Below are 13,147 nucleotides of genomic sequence, written 5' to 3'. Positions count from 1 at the left end.
TTTAAAGTCTCTTGGTATTGATGGACTGCATGTTTAATTTTTTTCAAAATCAATGGGATGTAGTTGGTAGCTTGGTTTGCAATTGGCTCAAAGGTTTTTTTTGGGAACTCTTAGATTCTGAGCTCAATAAAACAATACTGGTCCTCATTCCTAAAGTGGTTGGTCCTTTGTCGTTCTTTGATTTCCTACCAATCAGTTTGTGCATTGTTCTCTATAAGCTGATCATGAAAGTTATCACCAATAGATTCAAGTTGATCTTCCCTAAAATTATTGTGCCTAATCAAGTTGTTCTCTCCATTATTTATTTTGATTGTTCAATATTAATTTTTTTCATTGGATTACAATATTCAATAATTTAACGGGTTCGTCCGCTATGTAACTTTTGGTATTTTCGATCTTGACATTTCAACTCAGATTTAAAGCTATGTTCATGTGGGAAATAACTCGGTTTGCCATGAAAAAAAAAAGTTTGTGTTTAGAGTACAATGAAATGTTTAAACTGAAAGTGTCTTAATTGCCACGAGAATTGTTAATTAAGTTGGTTCAGCTTGAAGAACACAAACATCATAAACGATCAATAACGATGAGCTTCGTTGCTCATTTTTCACTCTACTTTGTAAGGAATAATCTTTATTTTTCTTCTATTACACAGCTTAGGAAGGAAAAAAATAATGTATATTTATATAAAACACTAACAAATTTCCGGGAAAATGATAAGGCATATTTCATTCTTAAAAAATAATTTAAAATTAAACTTTAATTAAATAAAATATAATTGAAAGAGACAATTATGAATTTAAAATATAAAATATAAAACGAATATAAAAATAACGAAACTTGAATATATTTTAAATAGGTGGAGAGTGTTTGATAAGTAGCAGTGTTAAATATATTTTAAATAAAGTTTTAAATTCTATTCTTATAAATAAAAATAATATTTTTTCTATTTATTTACGGTGCATATAAGTGGTAGTAGTATATGTTCTAAAGACTCATAATTATTTGACAATTAACTCTTAAATATTCAGTTATTTATAACGTTTGAACCTGAAACTTCTATGAATAACAATCATTTCTTTAACCACTAAGATTACTTAGTTCATGCAATAAAAAAATATTGCTAACAGATTTCTTCTCTTCGTTTAGGAATTCGACGTACTCAACACCAATATATATGGATTATGTGGGTAAATATTAAATTAGAGTTCCTAATTTTAGTTTATTTTTGATTTTATCTCTTTATTTTCTATAATTAATTATATTTTACTCTATATGATTAATTATAATTTACCTCTCTGAAGTTATAATTCTGACTCCGTCCCCAATTATATGTATATATAACTAATATATAAGTGAGATTTCTTATAAAACATATAGATTCTATTACTAGATATCAAACCATTTCCCCACCAAATATTCTTCATTCCGCTTTGCCTCTTACAACACACTAATGTTTGAACGTTGGGTGCTATCTAAAATTTTAATTACCATGAGAACTACATTAACTATTTAAAACTCCATTAATTGTCTTGTCCCAGTACTATTATAATATATATATCCAGCAGAGCAACTCCTGGAATTTATAGGGCACAGCCTGCACAACACGTCTTCACTTTATAATATATATATAATTAAAACTTAAAAGAGTTGATCAGTTTTATAAAACTTAAAGTTTGAGTTATAATGAAAAAAATGGAAAAAAATCGTTTTTTATATTATTTAATTTAAGTTAATGGATTAATGAATTATATATTAATAATTAAAAAACTGGTTGTTTAAAGTCTCCCGAAATATAATATTATTATACAGTTATTTTAAAAGCTAGAAGCAAAGTCAAATCATTCTTGCTCTTTTTGCAAGTAAAGTACCTTTGAAGGTTTCGGCAATGTGCTAATTGCAATGCCCCGTTTATATAAACAAGGATTTATAAACGAATTTAAAAGAGGTATAATTCTACTCCATGTCCCTGTACTTTTCACATATTTGATACTTAGTCCTTTACTCTCTAGATTTAATAGTTGAAGTCCATCGTCGAAAGGATTTCTTTTAATTTGGATTGTGTTGCGTTTTCTAAATAAAAAAAAGTTCATGGAGTCCATAGTATATGCGTGGAAGACTAAATAAGCAAATACAAAAGTAAAATGTTCATAGAGTCCATATTCTAAGGTCTACAAGTTACAACCCTAAATGAGCATTTTTGATGGTATTATCAATTGAACTTAAGTTATCAAATCAAAAGATTAGAGGGGTTAATTTCCTAGAACTAAAAGCAGAGAAACCAAACTTCAAATATACAAAGTACAGGGGCTGGGAGGAAAATTAGACCTTTAAAAGAAGAAGAAGAAACCCTAAAACTAGTTATTCCATTTCAGAATATTACACAATAGTGTCATCATGAAAGTGACGTGACTAACACAACGATTATCGATAAAGTTTAAGAAGACATGTAAAAATAGTAACAAACAATCAAAGGAGAATCCAAGTTTTGAACTCTAAGAGATCTGCAATGAATATTCTAATTAAATGGGAATTTATCCATTTTTTTCGATATCTTTTACGTCTCTTTTACGATATATATTTGATTCGAGATTTTTTGGTGTAGTTGGCAATGAATACATAATGCTTTACTGGTGAGCGAACTCCCCCGTTAATTTAGCAGTTGGACCTAGTCCCTGTGCTTTGAGCACATGTATATAGTTCAAAACAGTTAGTTGTCCTAAAACACGAAAGCTAAGGTCAAATGTCCTTGTTCGGACATAATTCCATGACTGTTCCATTGTTCGTCCTAGCGTTTTCTTTACAATGTTGTTTAAGTCTTAACCTTCATGATCATCCCTTAGACTCTCTCACCCCATCGAAACTGAATCAGATAAAGCTCATTGTCGATAAGTCTAAGATCGGTTGTCTTCCGAACCTGACGTATCACGTCGTCGATCTCGAAGAACCGGACAAGAACAATGTCTTTCGTTGGCTATCTTCGGAGAAACCGAACAAAAAGCTGTTTCTCGACGAGCCAAGGTGGTGGTTCGAGCTGGAGGGGAGACTCGGGAACTTGTCGTGGACCTAGCAACCAGTTTGATCATATCGGAACATGTCTACACCGGTCACGGGTACCCGCCGTTCACTTTTATCGAGTTCGTCCTGGCTAGTAGATTGCCTTTTCAGTACCCCAAATTCATGAAATCGATTGCGAGTAGGGATTTAAATGTATTCGAAGTCTCGTGTGTACCGCTCACTGTTGGTTGGTACGGAGAAACGGTGACAAGAAGAGCTCTTAGGCTTACATGTTACTATAGAGGTGGCTCGGTTAATGTCTACTCGAGGCCGATAGAAGGGATTAGTTTATTCGTCGACGTCGATTCAATGCGAATCACGAATTACATCGATAGGTTCAGAGTCCCTTTGCCTAAAGCCGAGGAAACCGATTTCTGATCGAGGATGATCATGGATCATGTCACATGTAATAATAATAACACGAAGGGAAAAGGGTTCGAAATCGAAGGAAACAATGTGAAATGGGAGAACTGGAAATTCCATGTGGGGTTCAATGCTCGGGCAGGGACTGTGATATCAACGGCTTCGATTTTCGATCCGAACACGAAGAAATATCGCTGGGTTTTATATAGGGGTCATGTGTCTGAAACTTTTGTTCCGTACATGGATCCAGAAAATGAGTGGTATTTCAGGACATTCATGGATATCGGTGAGTTTGGGTTCGGACGTTCAGCGAGTCGATCGATTGTCCGGAAGATGCGGAATACATGGACGGGTATGTCGCGGGGGCGGATGGACAGGCTATGAAAATGCAAAGGGTTATCTGTATATTTCAAAGATCGTCAGGTGATATTGGATGGAGACATGCTGAAATCAATAACCCTGGAACTGTGGTAAGGTACTCTATCCGTCTTTTTTTTACCATATACGTAATCAGAATGTGGGATTAATTGATGGTTTAAATTGCATGTCATGGTGTGGTAGATAAGTAGTGGGCAACCGGAAAGAAGTTTGGTGGTTAGAATGGTGGCTACGGACTACGGTGGGGAACTATGATTACGTACTTGATTGGGAATTCAAACGATGCGGCACCATTAAAATTGGGGTAAGGCTCAACCTTAATTCAAGGTTATCTCGAATTCGAATCGAATTAGAGATTTTTCATTCTAAACTCAAACTCTATTCAATTTTACTTTTCATAACATTCGACTTAGTTCGATTTCATTATTTTTAAATGATTTTATAGATATGTGTCGAGTTAGACCCGTTGAATTCAAATCAAATTATTGTGATATGTGTATACATGGTAATATTAAATTTTAGGTTGACACTTGTCTCGAGTTTGGTTTATAAATAACAAATTAATATGTATGAGTTAAATGTAACACATCTTCTTAAAGTTGATCTTTATTTTAAATTGGTTTCTAAACTTTTAAATATTTAATTTCATTCTTAAACTATGACTCTCATTTTAAATTGGTTCTTAAACTTTTAAACATTCTAAATTTACTCGCAAACTACGGCCCTCATTTTAAATTAATCATCAAATTGTTAAACATTTCAATTTCATCTTCAAACCATCAATATTTACTAATCATGTCTCTATTAATATAATTACTGAAAAATAATTAATGTATATTATATAAGAATTTGACGTGGAATAAAGGATAATTAATGTTATATCACGTTTCTTAAAAATTATTATTTAGAATGATATTGAAAGATTATTTTTTTCTCTTAATATTATTACATAATACACATTAATTAAATATGAAAGTTAATAATTTTTATAATTATTTTATTAACATATAGGATACAATAAACATAATATATCGATATCTTAAGATGAAATTAAAATATTTAAAAGTTTAAAGGGTGAAATTAACGCTATGTATAATTTAATTTCTCATGTGGATTTAACGGGGATTTTATTATTGAAAGGCAGTTCTTACACAAATAAGCAGCAAATAACGGCGGACGCGGACGTGTACGGCACGTTAGTAGCTGACAACACCGTGGCCGTTAATCACGACCATTTCCTCACGTATTACTTGGATCTCGACGTTGACGGTAACGGCAACTCCTTCGTCAGGGCAAAACAGAAAGAGAAAATAATTTCAGTGGTAAAAAATATCTTATAATATACAATTTTAATCAATTTTTTTTGGATTTGTTAAAATGACCAACTAAATCGCAATGCGATCGATAATTCGTAACGCGATCTTTGGTATCGCAAATCAGTTTCTAGATTCGCAACACGATTCTAACTATCGCATTGCGATTTTCCAAATTCGCGTTACGATTTTCTTAATTCGCGTTGTGATTTTCCTAATTCGTAATGTGAATACATAAATCGCAACGCGAATTTGGAAAATCGCAATGCGATAGTCAAAATCGCGTTGCGAATCTGAAAACTGATTTGCGATACCGGAGATCACGTTGCGAATTATCGATCGCATTGCGATTTAGTTGGTCATTTTGGCAAATCAAAAAAAATTAGTTAAAATCGTATATTATAAAACATTTTTAGTCACTGAGATTATTTTATCAAACAGAAAACGGCAAGAGTAACGGATTTCAAAGCTTCTCCAAGAAAAAGCTATTGGAGGGTCGTAAAGGAGACAGCCAAAACCGAAGCCGATGCCCGGTTCCGGCTCGGGTTACAGCAGGCCGACTTGTTGATCGTGAACCCGAACAAGGAAACAAAGCTTGGGAATCAAGTGGGTTACCGGCTAATACCCGGGGAGCCGCTGACTTCTCTGTTAACCGACGATGATTATCCTCAAATTAGGGCGGCTTATACCAAATACCAGGTTTGGGTGACGGCTTATAATAAGTCGGAGAGATGGGCCGGTGGGTTTTATGCTGATAGAAGCCTTGGAGATGATGGCTTAGCCATTTGGAGCAAGAGGTAACAGATTTTTACTCTCTATTGCCCTAATCGTACTAATATTTACATGTTTTTTTTAATATATATGGATATGTTGTTGCAGGAATAGGGTGATAGAAAACAAAGACATAGTAGTATGGTACACCGTAGGCATCCATCACAGCCCATATCAAGAAGATTTCCCGGTGATGCCGTCGGTTCACAGTGGCTTTCAGCTTCGGCCTGCAAACTTCTTCGAATCCAACCCTACGTTGCTTTAATTCATGTTGTTCTCCACAAATCTGTAACATATCATCTAATTACGTCTGTTTAAATAATCCAATTCCCTTTGTTTTCTTCATTGAATCTTAAACTTGTATCAACCAACATGCATCGGGTTCATGGACTTGTATCGACTAACGTAGTAGCTTTCCTGCATGCTTGTGATGGAACGTTATGAGTGGCGGTGGTGGTAATGGCGGTGTTTTGATTGTTAGAAAGTAAAATATCCAAACAAAGAAACATCTAATTCATGCAACATTCAAAATTCGTAAGAATATGACTAATACGATAGTATTTCACCTGAAGAAGCATTCCAAAACTAATTAATAAATAAATAAATTTAATGAATAAATTAAAAAATTAAATACTAGTTAATAAATAACATAATTTTATAGCATCACCTTTATTTATTTAGAAATAAGTTTGTACGGAAGCAATGAACGACACCACCAATCAGCAATTTTACTTGATTCACACAAAAAATTACAACAAAAGGTCCAATTATATTACCATAAATTCGATCCTTCCCCCGCCATGGAAAGCCTGGCCAAGAGCTTCAAATGGAGATACTATTAGGGATACCCTTCCCCGTTAGTCCACCTTCCCTAGAATAATCCGACGTATTCGGGTACATCAACATATACGGCATCGTCACCGACCCAATTCTGTTCTTCAATTCTCCGTCATTGTTCCTTTCCATTATCCTCCTTTCAATTTCCATCAGCTCCTTCCCAAATCTTTCAAACGCACCCAACGGTTCCTCGTCCGTCGTCCACTCCTCGGTATCCCTTTGCCCCAGGTATATTTCGTCGGTCGAATGCCGTGACAGCACCTCTATAAGCGAAATGCCGAGCACTGTTTGGAACTGTGATGTGATCGTTTTCAGAAACACCAAGTCTGGGTCTATTTTAAGCTCTTCGTACTCGTCGGAGCCCTGTTCCGGCATGAACCGACGGCTGACTGTCGGCCTGTTCGGGAGGTAACCGGCGTATGGGTATTGGCCGAAGTTGACAGCCGCGTGGAAAGCGGGAGCTATCCAGATGATGATGGTGCATGTTTGGATGAGGTCGGTTCTCGTGTTCATCACCGGCCACCATGGTTGGTTTTTCAGGTCGCCGTGGCCTTCGTTTTTTATCTCCTACCACTATGAGTGGAGTTCGGTGTCGTGTTTGACTGCTTCGTTTGATGGGTAGTAGAAAGTACAGTACTCGGTCATCCATGTTTCGATTGCGGACCAGATTTCTAAACCGTCGACGGTGTAAACAGTAAGGATAATCTTTTATCATGAGTTTGAGTCCATGAGGACAGCTCGAGTCCGGGACTGCCATTGCTCCGAAAATGGAGGTAAACCTTATGAGATACAAAATCAAATACTTAATTTTTCACATAAATTATATTGCTTACCTCTTAATCAGATCAACAGGAAGAGCCTGGTCAGCAGTTTCTATAAATAGCAGAAGACATTTCCATGGAATATTTACCAGGAAAGACAGTCAACTCAAGCACCCCATCAGCATTGATTAGAGACTGACAAGCCAAAGCGTTTATGTTCATCGTGTCACGGAAATGGGGATGAAGAAGCTTATATATGGGATGAACCACGCTCAACTGTCTATGAGTAGCGATTATAAATGGTTCAATCACAGCATGGCTGCTTAACTTGCAAATCATGAAAAAATAAAAGACAATTGTTAAACTACATGGAGTCACTGGCTTTTTTCCCCAATAATTCGGCATTTATACCAATGAGAAACGAGCTGATGGAAGCCGGAATCGTTCATGGCGGCATAAGCTGTAGCCAATTGCCAGATCGAACCTTCAACACCGTTCTCGTGGCGGTAGAATTTATCCTTCCCAGGTAAGTCATGAAGGCATCATGATGGTTCAATATAAAAAGTTTTTTGTTCTTTAGAGCCTGAATTGAATTCGATCTATTAGTAATCTGGAAAGAAATGTTACGAACAAACAAGAAAAGAAGAAGTGTGATATAGTACTTCTTCCACAGTGAGTCCATCCATGTTAGACTCAATATGTTCCCTTGTAATGGTACTTTTCTGGTTACCATATTCTTTAGGATCAAGCTTGCTGGTAGAGGGGAATTCCTACATAACATAAACAGCTTCCGAGATGAGATAAAACTGCAACATATTTATGACCTAGCTAAAAGAAAGGTTAGATGTTTACTTCAAGCCAGATGATGATAATCGGGTTGACACCAGCGAGAGTTTCTCGTGCAAACTCTTCGTCCGACCTCCAATCAGACCTATCCTCTGTAACCACACATGACATCATACATAAGTTGTAAGACGAACCTATCCTATGTAATCTCTTATCTCCGGCCTGTGGCCTTTTTCGTATGCAAAAGAAAGAAATGTAGGGGAGGTGGAAGTTTGGTACATAGCTTTGATAACGGCAGGAATCGGGAACTTCATCAATCTCTCGCCGTCGTTACGGACGAGTTCCCTGATCATCTCCCAAGGAAGGCAATCCCTTATCTTCTTAATAGTGGCATCACTAGGCAGTTTTATGCCACCTTCATAGAGATCAAGTACATCTTGAAAGGAATCAAACTCATTAACGGTTTTGTCACATGATGCTGCAATCTCGGGGACTAATACTATAAGAATCAGAGTAGTTCTCTGTAATTTCTTATTATTTTCAATAGGACAGATTACATCTTTATATACAAATTCTCTCTCTACAGTATGAAACACTTAAGAAAGGAAATATATTAATCTTAGGATGTGATCTCTTAAAATAAGAGATTGTATAAATATATTTACAGAATCCCTTATTTAAAGGAATGATATCAAATCATAACAAATCATATCTCTATCATTCCTACAAATACCTGAAACTGAGTTTTCAAAGCATAGGCAACCAAATCCGAATACTTCATCGAGCTAAACCATTCATCTCGAGGAACGTAAATGTTTAAGCTTAGAAGAAACAGCCTACTCTCTGTCCTGGAATTTGTAAGATGCATTTCCGGTTGGGTCATGTTTACTATGGTTGTGAACGTAATGGATGCTATCATAAAAAAATAGGTCTTACCTTGTTTGTGTGGTTTCCGACCTGTTCTTCCTCTTCTAGGATAGGGAAGATGCATCGACCCTCCGAGAACTGGACGATGATGATCTGAACCCTTTTCCGGCATTGCCAAGTCATTGTAGAAACAGTCATAAATTCTGTCCCATTCTTGGAGCATTCCTTTTCCATCTCCCCTGAGATTTACCACATCTTCTTCCCTATACTCATTTATATTATTTTCTAAAACATAACGAAGATGGAGTAAATTATATATATTTATTCAAAGATGGTGTAAAAGAGTGTGGAAAGGTGTTGGGAATTTTCATGTAAGAATGCATCTCATCACACTCAAAGAACAATACATAAGATTAAGGTGGTTCCACTAATAAATGAGTGATTTTCAAACATACTCTGAAAATTATAAAAAAAATATAATCAGTATATTTTAAATTTAATTAAAACGTCGATTTTATCTAGTGATGACAACAAGATGAGACATGTTAAATTTTTTGTCGTCCCATTCAAATCTAAAACATTACATATTTCATTTAATCTCGATTCATTCTGAAAAATAGTATTATCGTATATATCTATCTTAAATCGACCCAAAATTTAAATATAAACCTATCCTAACTTAATGTTACTTGATATAATTTTATAATTTTTTCTAGCACTATAAGAAAAACCATCATGACGTCAGGGACGGAGCCATAATTAAATATTGGCAGGTCGAAATAGTAGACTATTTAAGAAAAATATAAAGACTTATTAGATATTTAAACTCGAAATTCAGCATGAACCAAGCGACCTTTGTGATTAAGGGATTGTTGTTATCCTTGAGGTCCCGAGTTCAAGCACATATGTAGGGGTATGAGTGTTCATTGTCAAATAGTTGAAAGTATTTGTACAAATATTATCTTGTATTCACCCTAAATTAAAAAAAAAACTCAAAAGACAACTTCTAATTCGTCTAATATTTAAACTTACAATGACTTAAATTGTAATTAGACCAAAAATTTAAGAACACATACTTATCATTATTTAATTAGACCCTTACTTGATTAAATATTTAATAAATATTTAATATTTTTAAATTTAAATATTTATTTTTGCATAAATTAAAATATTATTAAACCAAAATTATATCAAATATATAAATTTTAACAAGGGTCGAGTCCCCTTGTACCCTAAAAGAGCTCTGTATTGACGTTAAAGGCCCAAACCATCTAATTGCACTCAAAATTCCTCCTTTCAAGTCAATCATCTCCCATATGCATTTGATGTAGATTCTTACACAAATCGAAATCATCATCCACCCAGTTATTTTATTTATTTGCATTCTTATTTCTGAAATGAAGATCATATAATAATATAGGATCCAACCAAAGTTCAAAATGACAATTCAGTTCTTAAAAGGATATTTTTTGTAAATATCTCAAATAAGGTCGATGCAAACTATCCCTAATTTTGACCCTGACATAGATACATAAATAATTGTAGCTAAGCCCATGTCCCAAAGGGAAAATCACCCATTTTGAACCCACGAGTAGGCAAAATTGGCCCAATGGTTTTTTATTTAGCCTAATAGGGGAAAGTAATAATTTATTTTGAGATCTATGGTATTTTTTTACAGTAACATGAAACTCGTCACGTTGAGGTGACGAGTTTTAATAAAAAATATTTTTATTATACTTTTTTATATCGATGTGATATATGTTAATAAAAAATTATATTTTATTAGAATTTGTCATTTTGAGATGACGAATTTCAATAAAAAATAATTTTTATTAGAACTCGTCTTCTCGATATGACGAATTTCAATAACATTATAAAAAAATATTATAAATATTAAAATATAAACCGAGATTTCCTAATGAGCTAAATAAAAAACTCGATATAGTTATGGGGGAAAACCTCCCAACGAGTACACACCACCAACCAAATCCACAAAAACCAAGAAGAGAAAGCAATGGATTTTCCTTTGTCCCACAACCATCATCGCTATACAATACAACAAAAACTTGGAAGTTGGATGCCCCATTCTCCACAATTACTGCCTTCTTGGAAGCTTCGTCCACTCATGACCAAAATCACTTGATTTTTTAAAATATTTATTTTATATTTTTAATATTTCTTTATTAGTATGAAGTGATTACACGAAATAATATTTATTTAAAAAGTTTTTAAATATTTTACAATGAACGTTTAAACATTCATGCAAACGTCATATTTAACTTGAAATATTTAAGAATATGACAACCGTCCTTTTGACTACTAAATCACTTGATTCGTATTTTTTTAAGATTATTAAATAAGTAAAATTGATATATAATTTTTTTTTCGTGAGAATCTTTTCTTTTCCTCTTATTATTTTTAATCATGCACATACTCGATAAAAAAATGAAAAATATATACAAAAAAATGTTTTGTTATCATGTATCATCAATCATCATCATCAAAATAATTGCTTTTGTTCAGCTTATTATCTCAACCTCACCATTCCATGGGTCATATTAAAGTAACAAATATAATATATTTTATTGTTTATTTTTTTTTCCTTTTTTATACTTTATTATTATTTCATTCGTCAAACGTCACTTTCTACATAATTGGAAGACCAAGCAAGCAATAAGGTCTCTATGCCATATCTATTTGCCTTTTTCGATCATGTGATACACGTGTGACGTATTCCACAACCCATTATTTCTTTTTTTAAAGTTCTTTAACCTTATTCATATATATAACTAACTAATGATTTATGGAATAAGATATCGTATAATTTAAGTAAGATTGAAGATTTGGATATTAATGTTAAAAATAAAATAGTTTGATTAAAAAAAACTCACATCATAAAATATTTATAATATTTAATTTAAATTAATTAACTAATAAATTAAATATTAATCATTATAAAAAAATGCAAAATTACACTAAATAATTATGAAGCACACTGAATATTAATTCGGTTTAATTCTTAAATGAAAGAATTAATGATAGTTTGTTAAATATTAATTCCATGTCATTACGACCGGACATGTGGATATTAATCACCTTTCGCAGTTGACATTTATTCCGCCAATTATCTCTTCCTGTCTTTTTTTTATCCAAATAAAATATCTTATTTTGAAATAATACAATATAAAATGTAATTTTTTTAAAATCTTCGAAATCTTAAATTTTTTATGTAAACAAATTTTATAATACTTGTACTTTTATAAATTATAATTATAAAATTTCTTAGATAATATAATGAAAAAAACTACTCATTTAGGGTGTTGAAATAAAATATTTGTTACTATATTGATAAGAAGATTACGAATTACCTTATATTTTTGGAAAGATACGATATATGCCTAAATTGTATGCAATCGAAATTAGGGTTGTAAATGAGACGAGATAGATCGCAAGTTACTCGAGATCGATTCAATCAAGGCTCGATAAATACTCGAATCGATTAGATTCGACTCGAGTTCTTAACGAGCTGAAACGAACTACTTGATATTCAACTCGAAAATATAATATATTAATGTTTATTTTGTTTAAAAATAAATTATTAATAATATTAACAATTATGTATTGATTTTTTTAAATACAATAAGATTTTTATGTATTTAAGGTTTAGGTTCATGTTCGAGTTTGAGGCTTCAATCGAGTTAAGTTTAAGAATTTTTTTTCATTTCGAGCTTTTTCGAGCTGCTCATGAACTTTAGTTCAGGATTTAGAGTTTAAGTCTAGTTTGAAAAATTTAAGATCACGAGTTTTCGAGTCGAGCTTCATTTCAAAGTTTTCGAATCGAGCTGAACTCACCTCATTTACACCCCTAATCAAAACATCAAATCTAATAGGATGACAATCTAGAAAACATTGAGTGATCTACACGTTTTTTCCAAATACATCATATAGTCCACGAGTCTTCCTCTAATCACTATATCTAACATTTTAATTTTGCAAATAATTTCTCACTATAAAAAA

At 33.1% G+C, this 13,147-nt stretch overlaps 1 protein-coding gene and 2 pseudogenes across 1 annotated transcript in view; 1 reads left to right on the top strand and 2 right to left on the bottom strand.

Annotated features, from left to right (window-relative positions):
• The window catches only part of LOC120198708 (40S ribosomal protein S24-1-like), a 29,121-nt gene extending 21,792 nt beyond the window's left edge, over positions 1-7,329 (bottom strand). The window contains exons 1-2 of the mRNA XM_039199992.1: positions 7,320-7,329; positions 1,604-1,607 (exon numbers count right to left, since the gene is read on the bottom strand). The gene's annotated coding sequence lies outside the window, so the exon portion shown is untranslated. The remainder of the gene's footprint in view (positions 1-1,603; positions 1,608-7,319) is intronic.
• Positions 2,680-6,192, top strand: LOC120198710 (annotated as a pseudogene).
• LOC120197707 lies at positions 6,652-11,174 on the bottom strand (annotated as a pseudogene).
• Between the last annotated feature and the right edge of the window lie 1,973 nt (positions 11,175-13,147).

Source organism: Hibiscus syriacus, unplaced genomic scaffold (genome assembly GCF_006381635.1).
Source record: "Hibiscus syriacus cultivar Baekdansim isolate YM2019G1 unplaced genomic scaffold, ASM638163v2 tig00004779_pilon, whole genome shotgun sequence".
NCBI classification, from domain to species: domain Eukaryota; kingdom Viridiplantae; phylum Streptophyta; class Magnoliopsida; order Malvales; family Malvaceae; genus Hibiscus; species Hibiscus syriacus.
Note: the sequence above shows the minus strand (reverse complement) of the source record. Positions and strands in the feature narration are given on the sequence as shown.